This window comes from Pongo abelii, chromosome X, assembly GCF_028885655.2.
Source record: "Pongo abelii isolate AG06213 chromosome X, NHGRI_mPonAbe1-v2.0_pri, whole genome shotgun sequence".
Classification (NCBI taxonomy): domain Eukaryota; kingdom Metazoa; phylum Chordata; class Mammalia; order Primates; family Hominidae; genus Pongo; species Pongo abelii.
The window spans coordinates 158,016,896-158,030,319 of record NC_072008.2 but is presented as its reverse complement, the minus strand read 5'-3'; the positions used below and the strand labels follow the sequence as shown (position 1 = coordinate 158,030,319).

At 40.0% G+C, this 13,424-nt stretch overlaps 1 long non-coding RNA gene across 1 annotated transcript; it reads right to left on the bottom strand.

Annotated features, from left to right (window-relative positions):
- Nucleotides 1-8,047: 8,047 nt before the first annotated feature.
- On the bottom strand, nucleotides 8,048-11,970 carry LOC129052871 (uncharacterized). Its single transcript, XR_008517989.1, has 3 exons — nucleotides 11,824-11,970; nucleotides 11,428-11,607; nucleotides 8,048-8,253 (listed from the first exon to the last, which is right to left on the bottom strand). It is a non-coding gene; the product is annotated as an uncharacterized LOC129052871 (long non-coding RNA).
- Nucleotides 11,971-13,424: the final 1,454 nt, after the last annotated feature.

Here is a 13,424-nt window from a genome sequence, read left to right as displayed (position 1 = left end):
ATTAATTGTCAAAATGCAAAAGTGCAAAATTTTATGTAGAAATAATTACTGACACAGGCAAACACTTGTTACTTTAGAATGAACAGCCAGTAGCTAATTTTTCTCACAATTACCTAGTTGTAGGTTTAGCAACATCTGAATTTGTTATATATTCAAAAGAGATTCCATCTTTTTTAATTAATTTTTTTTCTACATTTGAAAGAAGAGTACATATAAGCAAAAGGTTAAAACATGATTTTGTAAAACACGGAGAGGAATACTATGTAGAGTAAAATCTAATTAGAACACTCATTAATGAGAGCAGATGAAGTAAAGTTTAGGACTGTGTTTATTGTTGCAGTTAACAGATTCTATAATATTGACAAAATTCAATGGGAGAAGATCGAAAACATTTATGAAAAGCAAAAAACAGAAAAAAAAAGTGAAGTAAATGAATGCATTGTCCAGTGGTTCTATATATCATGAAGGCATAAATGAGGAAGGACCAAAACAAAGACAGGTTAGCAAAGGGAGCTAAGGAAAACTGTGGAACTCAAGTAAGAATTTGGAAGCCCTAGGGATGCAATGTTGAGGGAAATAAGATATCTTGATTCTCTGTGGTATAGTTACACACTGAATGACTAATTCTATTAGAAGGCCAGTCAGTTCTTGGAAAACAGTATGGACACATGGGAGCACAGCCTTTGACACAGCAACCTCCTTTCTGATCATAATCTCCAAAGCGGGGGAGAACCTACACATAAAGCTACTTGTTATAGTTTTACACACCATATGAATTATTCTGGGACTGAATAGAGCATAGTAAAATGAATATTATAAAATAAAGAGATGACTTTATGGAGATTTTAACAAATAAGGAAAATTAAAAAGCTGCCTCATTCACTATCACGTTTGTGTTTTTGTCAGAAAGCAGTTAAAAGCCAGTTTAAAACTTTATGTCATTTTTCATGCTGAATTTTCTACTCTGATGTAAGAGGAACAAGAGTTATTAAACACCTTGGTTGGAGAAAAGACATATTTTTGGTAGTTTTTTTTTTCATGGTGATTTTGCTGCTTATGGTCAATAAACTTGTTAATCAGCATTAATTCAGCTACATAGTTTCAAATATTCTGAATGAAATTAAACCAAATATATTTGTTAATATTTGATTTTTAAGATAGCATGCAGATGATCCTTTTAAATTCTACTATATTTTATACAAATCATATATTCGGGGCACAGCATACCTGCTACATAAAAGTCCAATTTAAAAAAAAAAAGTTATATATGCATTATCTATATCTATGAGCAACTGAAAAGCAACTACATCACTGTCAATAAATTTGTGCTCGTGCATTATTTACTGAATATTTGTGAAGCTGAGTCCCTTCTCCACTAAATTATTATTATTTTTTTTTTTTAATTTTTTTTTTTGGTGAGACGGAGTCTCACTCTATCTCCCAGGCTGGAGTGCAGTGGCGTGATCTCAGCTCACTGCAACCTCGACCGCCTGGGTTCAAGCCATTCTCCCTCAGCCTCCTGAGTAGCTGGGATTACAGGCATCCACCACCACACCCAGCTAATTTTTATATTTTTAGTAGAGACAGGGTTTCACCATGTTGGCCAGGTTGGTCTCAAGCTCCTGACCTCAAGTGATCCACCCACCTCGGCCTCCCAAAGTGCTGAGATTACAGGCGTGAGCCACCGCGCACAGCCTTCACTAAATTATTCTTAACCAGAGGAATTAAGCTAGTGTCTTTACTTCTCAATTTAATTCTATAAAAACACTTTGAATATCTACTATATACAAAACAACATATTTTATTAGCCGCATTTCATCAGAAATATTTCAGCAGCAACATTTCAGAGCTATGTGATAAAAGAAGTTCGTGGTTTGGGCTGGGGAAGTTGGTGTTTACACATTAATCAAATGAAATGCACCATTGTTTTTTCTTCTTTTCTGTTTTTTCTTTTTGTTGCTGTTATTGTTGAGAGAGGCTGTCACTCCATTGCACAGGCTGGTATGCAATGGCATAATCATGGCTCACTGCAGCCCTTGCCCTCCTAGGCTCAGGTGATCCTCCCACCTCAGCCTCCCAAGTAGCTGGGATTACAGGCATGTGCCACCACGCCGGACTACTTTTTGTATTCTTTGTAGAGATAGGGTTTTGTCATTTTGCCCAGGCTGGTCTCAAACTCCTGGGCTCAAGCGATCCGCCACCCTCGGCCTCCGAGAGTGCTGAGATTACAGGGGCAAGTCACTGCACCTGGCCAAAATGCACCATTCTTTAACTATCTTTTTTTCTACCTTCCAGTTTCGAGTCAGAAGAAGCTTTATTTATTTATTTTTTGTTATATAGTATTATTATTATTATTATTGAGACAGTTTCATTCTTGTTGCCCAGGCTGGAGTACAATGGCATGATCTCGGCTCACTGCAACCTCCTCCGCCTCCTGGGTTCGAGTGATTCTTTTGCCTTATCCTCCCGAGCAGCTGGGATTACAGTCAACCGCTGCCACACCTGGCTAATTTTTGTATTTTTAGTAAAGACAGGGTTTCACCATGTTGGCCGGGCTGGTCTCGAACTCCAGACCTCAGGTGATCCGCCCACCTTGGCCTCCCAAAGTGCTGGGATTACAGGCGTGAGCCACTGCTCCTGGCCTATTTATTTATTTTTAAAATGGAGTCTCATTCTGTCTCCCAGGCTGGAATGCAGTGGTGCAATCATAGAAAGAAGCTTTTGTAAAAAGGAGGGAGCATCACTGTTTTCAGATTATAGATATAACTGTGTTCTTTCTGTGTCTATATCTCAGCTTCATTTAAATCCCACTCAAGCTTCACCTCCTTAATTAAACCCTGACTCATTTTGCCTAGCCCTGATTTTTGCCCTTCTCTAGCTAGCTTTAATATCAATCCTGTGTTGGATATCTTTTGTGTATTGAATTATCTATTTGTGGTTATAAACATTCTCTAAGACTTACTTCTCTAGCCAGATTGTAATTTTGTTTTGCAAGAAATGGGGATAAGGCCTGCTATTTTTCAATGCTATCCTACTGTTGGGCATGCTGTGAGAGTATCAGTAAATGTGGATTGATTGCTTGATAATGCTGCAGTATAATCTGCAAATAAACTCTAGGCAATTGATGTACATATTAACTCCCTAAAATTCTGGAAAACCTATAATCAGTTGTTCAAAAATGTAGTCAAGTCTCAGAAATCCTAGAAGAGGCTAAGAGTTGTTCTAAAACATTCAGAAATTAAGTTTAAAGAGTATTTCAAAAGACAGGCATTTTTGTTATTTCCATTCGAATGAAATACTTCTGTTATTTCCATTCGAATGAAATACTTTCGTTATTTCATGTACCAACACATATGAAGATGGGAAAACACTTACCAGAAGTCTGTGCCAAGGAAGAGATGTGAATGATATGCAAACAGGATGCTACTCACCTGAAATGGATGAGGTAAATTTATCTTCGGACCAGGTCTCCTTGGTTCACCTGTTTCTTGCCTACCTCATCTCCTTAAACTTATTCACATACGTTACTTAGCAAAGGTCACCTTGCTAGCTCCCAAATGTGAAACTTCAGCCTTTCTTAGCCTGATTTATCATTACTTCAGAATTTTAAAATTAAGAATCTGTAATGCTTGACCGGGGAGGAAACTCATGGCTGGTCAAGCCAAAACAAAACAAAAAATCTCCTGGGGAGCTTGACTTAGTGGTTCTCCCCTGAAGGAAAATGACCAAGCCCTGCCTAATGTCAGCCTCAGGGAAAGCCTTCAGAACCAGGAAGAAGGATTTACAAATTCTTAAAATTGCTTTTTTGTTTATACTTTAATTTTGAAGACTCGACAATTACTTTAAATTCTGCTCAGTGCCTTAACCAGAGTGTTTCCATATTGAAAGCATTAAGTGGAATGACTTCTGGCTGGAAAATACAAACAAATTTTAGTTATCTCAATCACTAAGAACCAGAGAGCAAGGCCCACCCTGCCTGGCAAATAAGGGATTAGCTTCTTGGCTTTTGGGGCTAGGAGAAAATAGTTAATGAACTTGCTAGTATTCACTGTCTGCTGAGTAATTTGCTGACTCCTCAAGCCCCACATCTATATTGTGAGGAGTGGAAACTCTCAGTGATGTTGTTTCAGTATTTCTGAACCCCTCCAGTAATAAATCACTTAATAATCTACCAGAGAGAGAATATCCGATATTAACATGCATCTCAAAAGCTACAAGCTGCCCTGTGCATGCAAGCAATAGGGCCCTAAAAACAGTGCCTTAACAAAAATATTCAAGACTTAACGAAATGTTTGAACCCGATTTCCTAAAACCTCCTGGCTTTACATTGAATGGGATGCAATCAGCTTTGCCTTACAGGAAATGGAGTTTTGTGTCCTTCACTTACCTGAATGCAGTATTTATTCACACCTAATACTTGAAAATGGGTTAATATGCAACATTGGACTGGGGTACTGGATAATGTTTAGCGTCAGGCACAAGAGTAGAAAATGATTCCCTCTGAATGTTTTCAAATTATATGCTTCCCTACTGATGTGGTAAAATAAGCTCTAATTTAGATAGCCCCTCTGGATAATGTTGCATGTTGGTTTGTTGTTGAACATCCACATATCTCTTTCAACTCTAATTATTTGTTTATTTGAACTAGTCTTAGCTCTGGTAAATGGTAAAATGTGAAGGGCTAATTTCAGGAGATGTTTGAAGCCAACTCTGTCTAAAGCTCTGTAGGGAGCCTCTACACAAGAGCCCTGTGTAGGGTGATGGGGAAGGGGCTAGAGGTCAGGGTCATAGGTAAATCAACACCAGCTTCCAAGGAATGAAAGCAGAAGTAAATCAGAGACCTGGAAGGGTCTCGTCCTGGGAAATGAGAAAGAAAGATGTTGTATGAGGAGTTACAAGGTTGGAATAGAACACAGAGGGAGGAGATGATGCATGAAGATAAAGACGGGGTAGCTGAGGGCAAAGAGATGCTAAAATGACAACTTACTTAATGGTAGGGCCAGAACAGGGCTAGATCAAGCCTGATGATTCGTCGCTGCCTTCTATAACAATGAGGTGCAGGAAGTAGGATGTGTGCACTATTTCTCTGCTAGTTATTGCTACCCAGACACTGTCAACCTACCATTTTGGAAATGCATCTCCTTAATCACAAAAAGAATTTAGAGAGAGAATATGCAAGGTTGAATTACCTACCTCCATCCACATGGCTGGACAGACAGCACCTACTGCCTATGATTCAGCAGCAACTTGATGTATGAAGAGCCTTTTGAGCATTCATTTCCATTCTTATCTCCTGTGGAACAACTCAAAAAGGACCCTTGCCCCTTTGTTCATTTCAAAATAGATTGATCTGCATCTGGGTGAAGTATCTAACAAATAGGAACAGATGATCTATCGGCTGATTCATGAGCTATTAAGGCAGCCAGTACCATATAAATACAAAGACTATTCAAAGGAAGGTAATATTTCTGTACAAAATGGTCCCTACCAATTAAAACTTCTGAATGTTGTCTTTGTGCCCATGTGGAACAGTATGGTTGTTAAATAGGTGCTACTCCATTATGTTGAACTTTAAATTGAATATTCAAAATACTTACATAGTACTTCTTCAAACTAGATTGAAAATTTCAAAACCATATATATTTAAATTACACTCTCATTGTGTGAAATTAGAGGACATGGACAAAATGTTATTTTTGTTGGAGAGTAAGTGACCCTTTCATTAGAACTTAGCAATTTCGAAGGACCGGTTAATCAACAGAGAGGTCTCTGGAGTTATCATTTGTGTTTTTTACCAATATTACGTCAGCATTGTATTGGCAACAGTGTGAAGAGTACACATTGTGCTTTTTGAAAACAGAGACTGATAAGAATTATTTTCCTTATAAATAATGCATGAGAAAGAAAACAGTCTGTTTCACTATTATTTTTCAAGTACTTTATTCTAATCATTTTGGAACAATTGAACATAACATCATCTTGTCTCTTTTTATGATTATAAAAGCAATACATACTTATTGTAGAAAAACAAAAAGTTTGAAAAACAAGTTTCAAAAAAATCTCATTAAGCAGAGGTAATCATCAATACTATCTTGGCATATTCCCTTTTATTTATATATGTTTTACATGATTGAGGCCATATCGTACATACAATTTTATCTTCTGGTTTTAGAAGTTACCATTATAATAGAGTTCTTCTTATTATTATTAAATAAAATTATACAACCTGATTTTAATGGCTGCATAATAACAAGTTGTGTGGAGATTCAATAATTTATATTAAAATAGCTCTACTCTTGTACATTTAAGTTGTTTCTGCATCTTCTCTCAAATGCAGATCAATCTATTTTGAAATGAACAAAGGGGCAAGGGTCCTTTTTGAGTTGTTCCACAGGAGATGAGAATGGAAATGAATGCTCAAAAGGCCCTAAATACATCAAATTACTGCTGAATCACATGTGGATGGAAGTAGGTAAACCTTGCATATTCACTCCCTACATTCTTTTTATGATTAAGGATGATGTGTTAACCATCTTTGTGCATAAAACTATTGCTTTAGAATAGTGTCAAATAAATGGTATGCATAATACTATTTCCTTAGAGTCAAAAAATGGAATTATTAAGTCAAGAAAAGTCTTATGGTCCTTAATACACATTGCCAAATTGTTCAACTGAAAATGGCTAAAAAAATTACTTTTCAAATTAAAAAGCAGGTGATTTCTCTCAGCTGTCACGCATTATTTGAAAATAATGACAGTTACCTGTTTGTTTGCTACATTAAAAAACAACATATTTGCTATATTAAAAAAAAATTGGCCGTGCACGGTGGCTCACGCCTGTAATCCCAGCACTTTGGGATGCCGAGGTGGGTGGATCACAAGGTCAAGAGATTGAGATCATACTAGCCAACATGGTGAAACCCCGTCTCTACTAAAAATACAAAAATTAGCTGGGCATGGTGGCACGAGCCTGTGTAGTCCCAGCTACTCAGGAGGCTGAGGCAGGAGAATCACTTGAACCTGGGAGGCGGAGGTTGCAGTGAGCTGAGATCGCGCCACTACACTCCACCCTGGCAACAGAGCGGGACTGCGTCTCAAAAAACAAAACAACAACAACAACAAAAACAATTAAATGCCTTCTATAGCCAATCATTTCCGTTAGGCACTGGATTTAATTCATGGTACAAGCCCCTGTGAGCTAACTATCTACAAAGCTTTTGTGGAAAAGATGCAGTCCAGCATAGTTTTTGATAGAAAAGAGAGTCGAATTGAAAAAGAAATTGTCAAGAAAAACTTAGAGATGTTTGTAATTTTATCTGAAAAGTTCTTATTTTTGACATGCAGTAGAACAGATCCTAGCTTGGGAGGAAAGAGTCACAGATTAGTTACTAATTACTATGGAAACTCATGCTGGTCTCTAAATTTCTTTGGACTTCAAATTTCCAAATCTGTAAAATAAGACATTAGGTCAGAATCCTACTTCACTTAAAAATACCATATTGGGTTATATTTTCATGTGGAATCATTCAGACATTATTATGATACAAAAAACACCATTGTCTCATGCCTGCTAATAAAACAGAAATACGGTCTGGGAGACCTCGGATTAGATATAGGAGATACACTTTTCCATATGATGAGCATGATATAGTAAGAAAATGATATTGACTCACCCGGAAATAACAGTGATATTACTATACCCATCTTACAGTTTAGTTTTACATTTTAAGGATTTAACCCTCCTTTTATCTGGATTCAAAATAACCACCTGATTGACCATACCTGTGTTAGGCACTATGATATTTATAGAATCTGAAGATAAAATATTCCGACACAAACCCTTTAAAAATGATTTTTGCTGAATAAGTTGATTGATTACAGATGTTATCCATATGGATAATTTAGAGTCTGACTATGAAGACTGGAGAAAACAAACATCATTTAATAAATTCTACAACTTTTTATATTAACATTTCTGATCAAGTCAGCGCATTTCTTTGTTATGAAATAAATTTAGGATCTACTACTTAAAAAAAAGACAGAATGTTCCCTTTTCCCTGATATTTTAATACTGTATTAAATTTGTCATAATCACTCTCTTGAAAAATATCACCTTCACTTGACTCCTAATGTTTTCCTCAGAATCAATCATACACAGAAGTTCTAAAGTAATGTTGAATTCTTCAGTTTTAGCAATCTGTAAGAATTACATTATCCTTCCTCTGAAGAAGCTTCTTTGCAGCTAGTAAAATAGCTGAAATAGAAGAAAAAGAACGGAATTAATCTAACTTTGAGAGTCTGTAAATGAGCACAAAAATAAGATTAGAGACCAAAAAGACCTCAGACTTTTCAATTTCATAGCCTCATCAATTTTAACACATGTATTGATATATCCAAAGATGGATGTGGGGATTATTTTATTTCTATAACTAGAGAGTGCAGAGCTCCGAATACAGTCTAATTGGTATATTCTAAAGTACTGGATTTGTTATTTGGATGCTGGGTCTCTCTATGGCTCTGGCAATTTTGTATTTATCTCAATTTTAAACAAATCAATTTGCATTTCTAGGTATCATTTTTCTGATTGTGCCAGAGGATAGTAAAATGTGGCACTTTTCTACTTTAAAAATTACTTTTCACAACGACTAAATTCTTCAGTTTAAGTTATTGTCTGACCAAGTTTTAAATATAACTTAACTTTAAAAGGGGCCAGATTTACTTACAATGTAACTTTGGTTTTACATTTTAGTCCCAGACTACCTGATATCAAATAGCCAGTAACCTAACACATATAAAAGTATTTCTTTTAATAGAATTCTGAATGTCTCTGAGCACTGAGGTATCTTGGTAAGCATCTACTTTCAACTCCTTTTACAGAAGGGACTTCAGGAGCAAAGAGGGCATGAGACATGCCCCAGGTGACACAGGGATTTTTTTACTAAAACTAAGCTACACATCTACTGACTCACAATCTACTACTCTTCTCATTGCACTATACTGCCTTGCAGGGTTTTTCAAATATTAGAAATCCCTATGCTGGGATATTTTAAACTTTGGTCAAGCCAATCCATTAGAATCACTTTATACAGGAAGCCAGATACTTTTATTACTATTAACCAAAGATTTTATAGAACAACAGGTCTGGAACAGAAATGTAAGAACAAAAGTTTAAAAGTTAAATGTCTAGTAATACCCCACAAGCACTGGCAACCAAAACAAAAATGGACAAATGAGATCACATTGAGTTAAAAAGATTTTGCACAGCAAAGGAAACAATCAACAAAGTGAAGATACAACCTGCAGAATGGGAGAAAATATTTGCAAACTACCCCTCTGAGGACAAGGGATTAATAATCAGAATAATAAGGAGCTCAAACAACTCTATAGGAAAATAATCTCATAATCCAACAAAAAATGGACAAAATATTTTAATAAATGTTTCTCAAAAGAAGACACACAAATGGCAAACAGGCACATGAAAAGGTGCTCAACGTCACTGATCATCAGATAAATGCAAATCAGAACTATAATGAGATATCTTCTCACCCCAGCTAAAATGGCTTATCCAGAAGACAGGCAACAACAAATGCTGGTGCAGATACAGAGAAAAGAAAACCCTCATACACTGTTGGTGGGAATGTAAGTTAGTACAATCACTATGGAGAACAGTTTGGAAGCTCCTCAAAATACTAAAAATAGAGCAACTGCACGATCCACCAATTCCACTGCAATTTCATGGACAGTGGGCCAAGAATTATGAGATATTTAAGGAAAGTTGCTTACACGAAACACAAGACCAAAAGCAAACATAGTAACCAACGAAAACAGGAAAGTTGAATGAAATAGAGACACAGCAGGGAACAAAATAAAACTTCAAAGAAATCTACAAATGTTATCATCAAAGGCACAAGACAATATTCAGGTATAAATTAGGACAAGGAGGGCATAAAAAGGGGCATTTAGAAACCAAGAATAATATCTTGGACATTCAAAATATGAAGGGAGAGGGGGAGAGCCAAGATGGCCAACTAGATGCAGCCAGAAAGAGTTTCTCTCACTGAGAGAGACCAGACCATCAAGTAGACCAGCACACTCCAAACAGATCTTCAGAAAGAAGGCATTGAGAGTGGACAGAGGGAAGACGCAGACCCCCCAGCTGAAAGAGAAGGAAGCTGGGAACCCTGCACAGGGTTGCCAAGAAGCAGTATTTAGTTCCTGCCCCTGAGCAACTCTTAGGGAAGGGGTGAGTGAAATGGGCATGGAGTAGCCCACTTTTGCCACGGACCCCTGAGATTCTAGCTGCGGGAGACCCCACAACCACCATGGACATCTGAACTGGCAGGGAGAACTTCCTGGAGAATTGGCAGAGACACAACTCCAGCGTGCATGGAGCCCAGAGAGTTTGACACAGGAATGGCTGCAGTGGAGCATGGCCATGGACGCCCACTCCTCAAGACTCTACATACTCCTCTAGGTGGCTCTAGCCTTTGTTAGCTGCTGGACCTGGACAGAGCAAGGCTGTCCTAGCCGTGGGATGGAGCCAGTATGATCTGAGTGCCCCCTGTCTGCCGACATCTACCAAGGTCCCTGCCTAGCCACAGCCGTTTGCAGCACAGCCTCAGCTTCCCAGCGGCCACTGCCATAGCTCTTTTGCTGGCAGATCCTGCCCAACTGTCAGAGAACTTTTGCAGACAGACCCCCACCACCTTGCACCTGCAGCCTTGCCTCACCACCACGCAGTCGCCTGCAGCCTCCCACACTGTCCCGCCTACACACATACATTGGGACCTCTGCCACCCTGCATGTGCTCACACATGGTGGCCTCTGCTGCCCTGCTGGAGCACTTTTGCCAGCAGCCCCCATCACAGTGTCTTTGCCATGGACACAACACAAACCCTCTAGCCCCTCCATCACAGCGGGTGCTTAACCTCACGGGGCCAGGGAACAAAGTTGCAAGCCTGGTCCCAGTCTCCCAGGGTTAGAGCATGTAGCCCAGGAATGCTGAGCTGACCCTTGGCCTTCTGAAAGAAACCTCACAAGAAGCAGAGCCAGCCTCTTAAGTGGAAATTTGCCTCCAGTGCTCAGTCCCGACCCAGTCCTTATCCTCCTTGTCTGATTAACTGTGGACCTGTCAGTCTGACCCCAATCCCGTAACACCCACCTCCCTCCCTTCCCACACACCACCTCTTCCCTCCTTCCCTCCCCACCATCCTAGAACATGCAGACCCTCAAATCATTTTACAACAGGTTCATTTTATTTTCATCACCGGGGGGTACCCTGTGGTGTGTAAAATGTACCATAGACCCTTTTGGCTATTTCTCTGGGGTCAGACCTGTGGAGACCTCTCAGATAGATCTAGTCCTCTGAACTTGCCCTGAAATTACTGGCTGTCCAGGGAGACCCTGAAGATGGTGGAAGTCTCCTCACTTTCTTGGTCCTGCTGTGGCTCCTTCTGATTGAGTTCCTCGTTCAGCTGGTCAGAGTGGCTGGATAGTGCTGGCCCTCTCCCTTCCTCAGGTTTTCTTGAAGCAGCGGTCTTTCGGGAGTGGCTTTTTTCCTAGAACTCCCTCGAAGACTCTCTTTTCCCTTCCGGGTTGTCTTGGGAATCTGGAAGGACAACAGGGAGATCACAGAAGGGCATTGGTTTGAGGGAAGAGGATGGGGGAGGGGTGGGAACAGGGGCTTCATGAGAAGGGTACAGGCTGAGGTGGGGGTTGTGCCAGGCGAGGACAGGGTAGTAAGGCATCTTGGGAGGGAGGAGTAGAGGGGAAGACAGGGAGGAATCAAGGGGAAGACAAGGAGGAGCCTGGGTGCGCCACTCACCTTCAGAGGGCTTCTGAATCTTGGCTGAGAGGGGGCCTTCCTCTTCTTCGCCTCTTTGGTGTTGTGGGTGGTTGCCCCTCGACAACTGGGTTGGAGGCTTGTGCTTTACTGGCCATCTTCAGCACATCAGCGTCTCTCAACTGTCTTCTCCAGGTCACCTGGCCTCCCTATATATAACCCTTCCAGGACAATGATGAGCCACACCCCTAAGCTTTGATTGGCCAGCAAGCTTTTACCCAGCCAATGGTAGGCCTGTGGGGAGGGGCTTAGACATCACAAAACCCCATCAGGACATTGTCATAGGATAGTAGAGAGTAGGGGGAGGGGCCAGGCATGGGGAAGAGGAGGGAACAAGGGGAGGAGTGCGAAGTCTTATGAGGAGGCCAGGCTGGTTTAAAAAAAAAAAAAGGGGCATTTCTTTAGCTCTTCTAAAAACTTTCCCAAACTGACCTAGCACCCTCCTCATCTTCTCATGTCAGTTCTGGTGAGTCACATGGCAAGGATAGGGTGTGTCTTCCAAAGCCTTTCTCTACTGCCAACCCATTCGGTGGTACATTCTGTTTTCTTCCACCTTTAACCATTATCTAGTTGTTGCATGTCTTACCTACAATCTATTCATGGTAAAAATTTATGCTAACATGTCATGGCCATATTTAAGTGTCTGTGGAGATGTCAATCATCCAGTTCCCACCTACAAATCCTCTAAGCATTTTGAAAACCATTAACTTCTTGGCCTACTACCAAGAAACTTTTTTATTCCACGTACTTTTTATAGTGTCCATTTAGCTCTCCTCAGTTTTCTGTTCTCCAGTCTCAAACCACTGCCTTCAGACTATGAGGACTTCAGTGAAGGGCTGTACATGGTGACTTATGCCTGTAATCCCAGCACTTTGGGAGGCTGAGGCAGGAGGATTGCTTGAGCCAAGGAGTTCAAGACCAGCCTTGACAACATAGCAAGACCGCATCTCCACAAAATAAATTAGTTGGGCATGGTAGTGCGTGACTGTAGTGTCAGCTACTTGGGACACTGAGGTGGGAGGATCACTTGAACTCAGGAGGTCGAGGCTGCAGTGAACCATGAACATGCTACTGCACTCCAGCCTGGGTGACAGAGCAAGACCCTGTGAAAGAAAGATGAGAGAAAGAGAGAAACAATGAAAGAATGAAAGAGTGAAAGAAAGAAAGAAAAGAAAAGGGAAGGGGATGGGAGGGGATAGGAGGGGAAGAGAGGGGAGGGGAGGGGAGGGACTTCCTTGAATAGACTTGCTCTTCTGGGTATCCTATCCTTGTTTCATCTCTGCTTATCTCAACAGGTATAATACTCAGGCTTGAGTTTTAACAGTGTTAGGGGGATGAGGCAGATTTATACATGCTCCAAGTTGTGCTGGGTGTTTGCATGAAGAAAATCACAACCTCAAACTGATGAATGCATACAGGAAGGAGCTTGGCTTAACCAGAGTCATGCACACATTATGCGAAAAGCTCTTTTCAAAATGTGCCCTCATCCACCAGATCATTTTCTTATCTTATTTTACTGTTTTCTCTTAACATCCTACTTCCCTTTCTTCTCCTGAGGTCTTCTGAAGAAATAGAGCTTACCT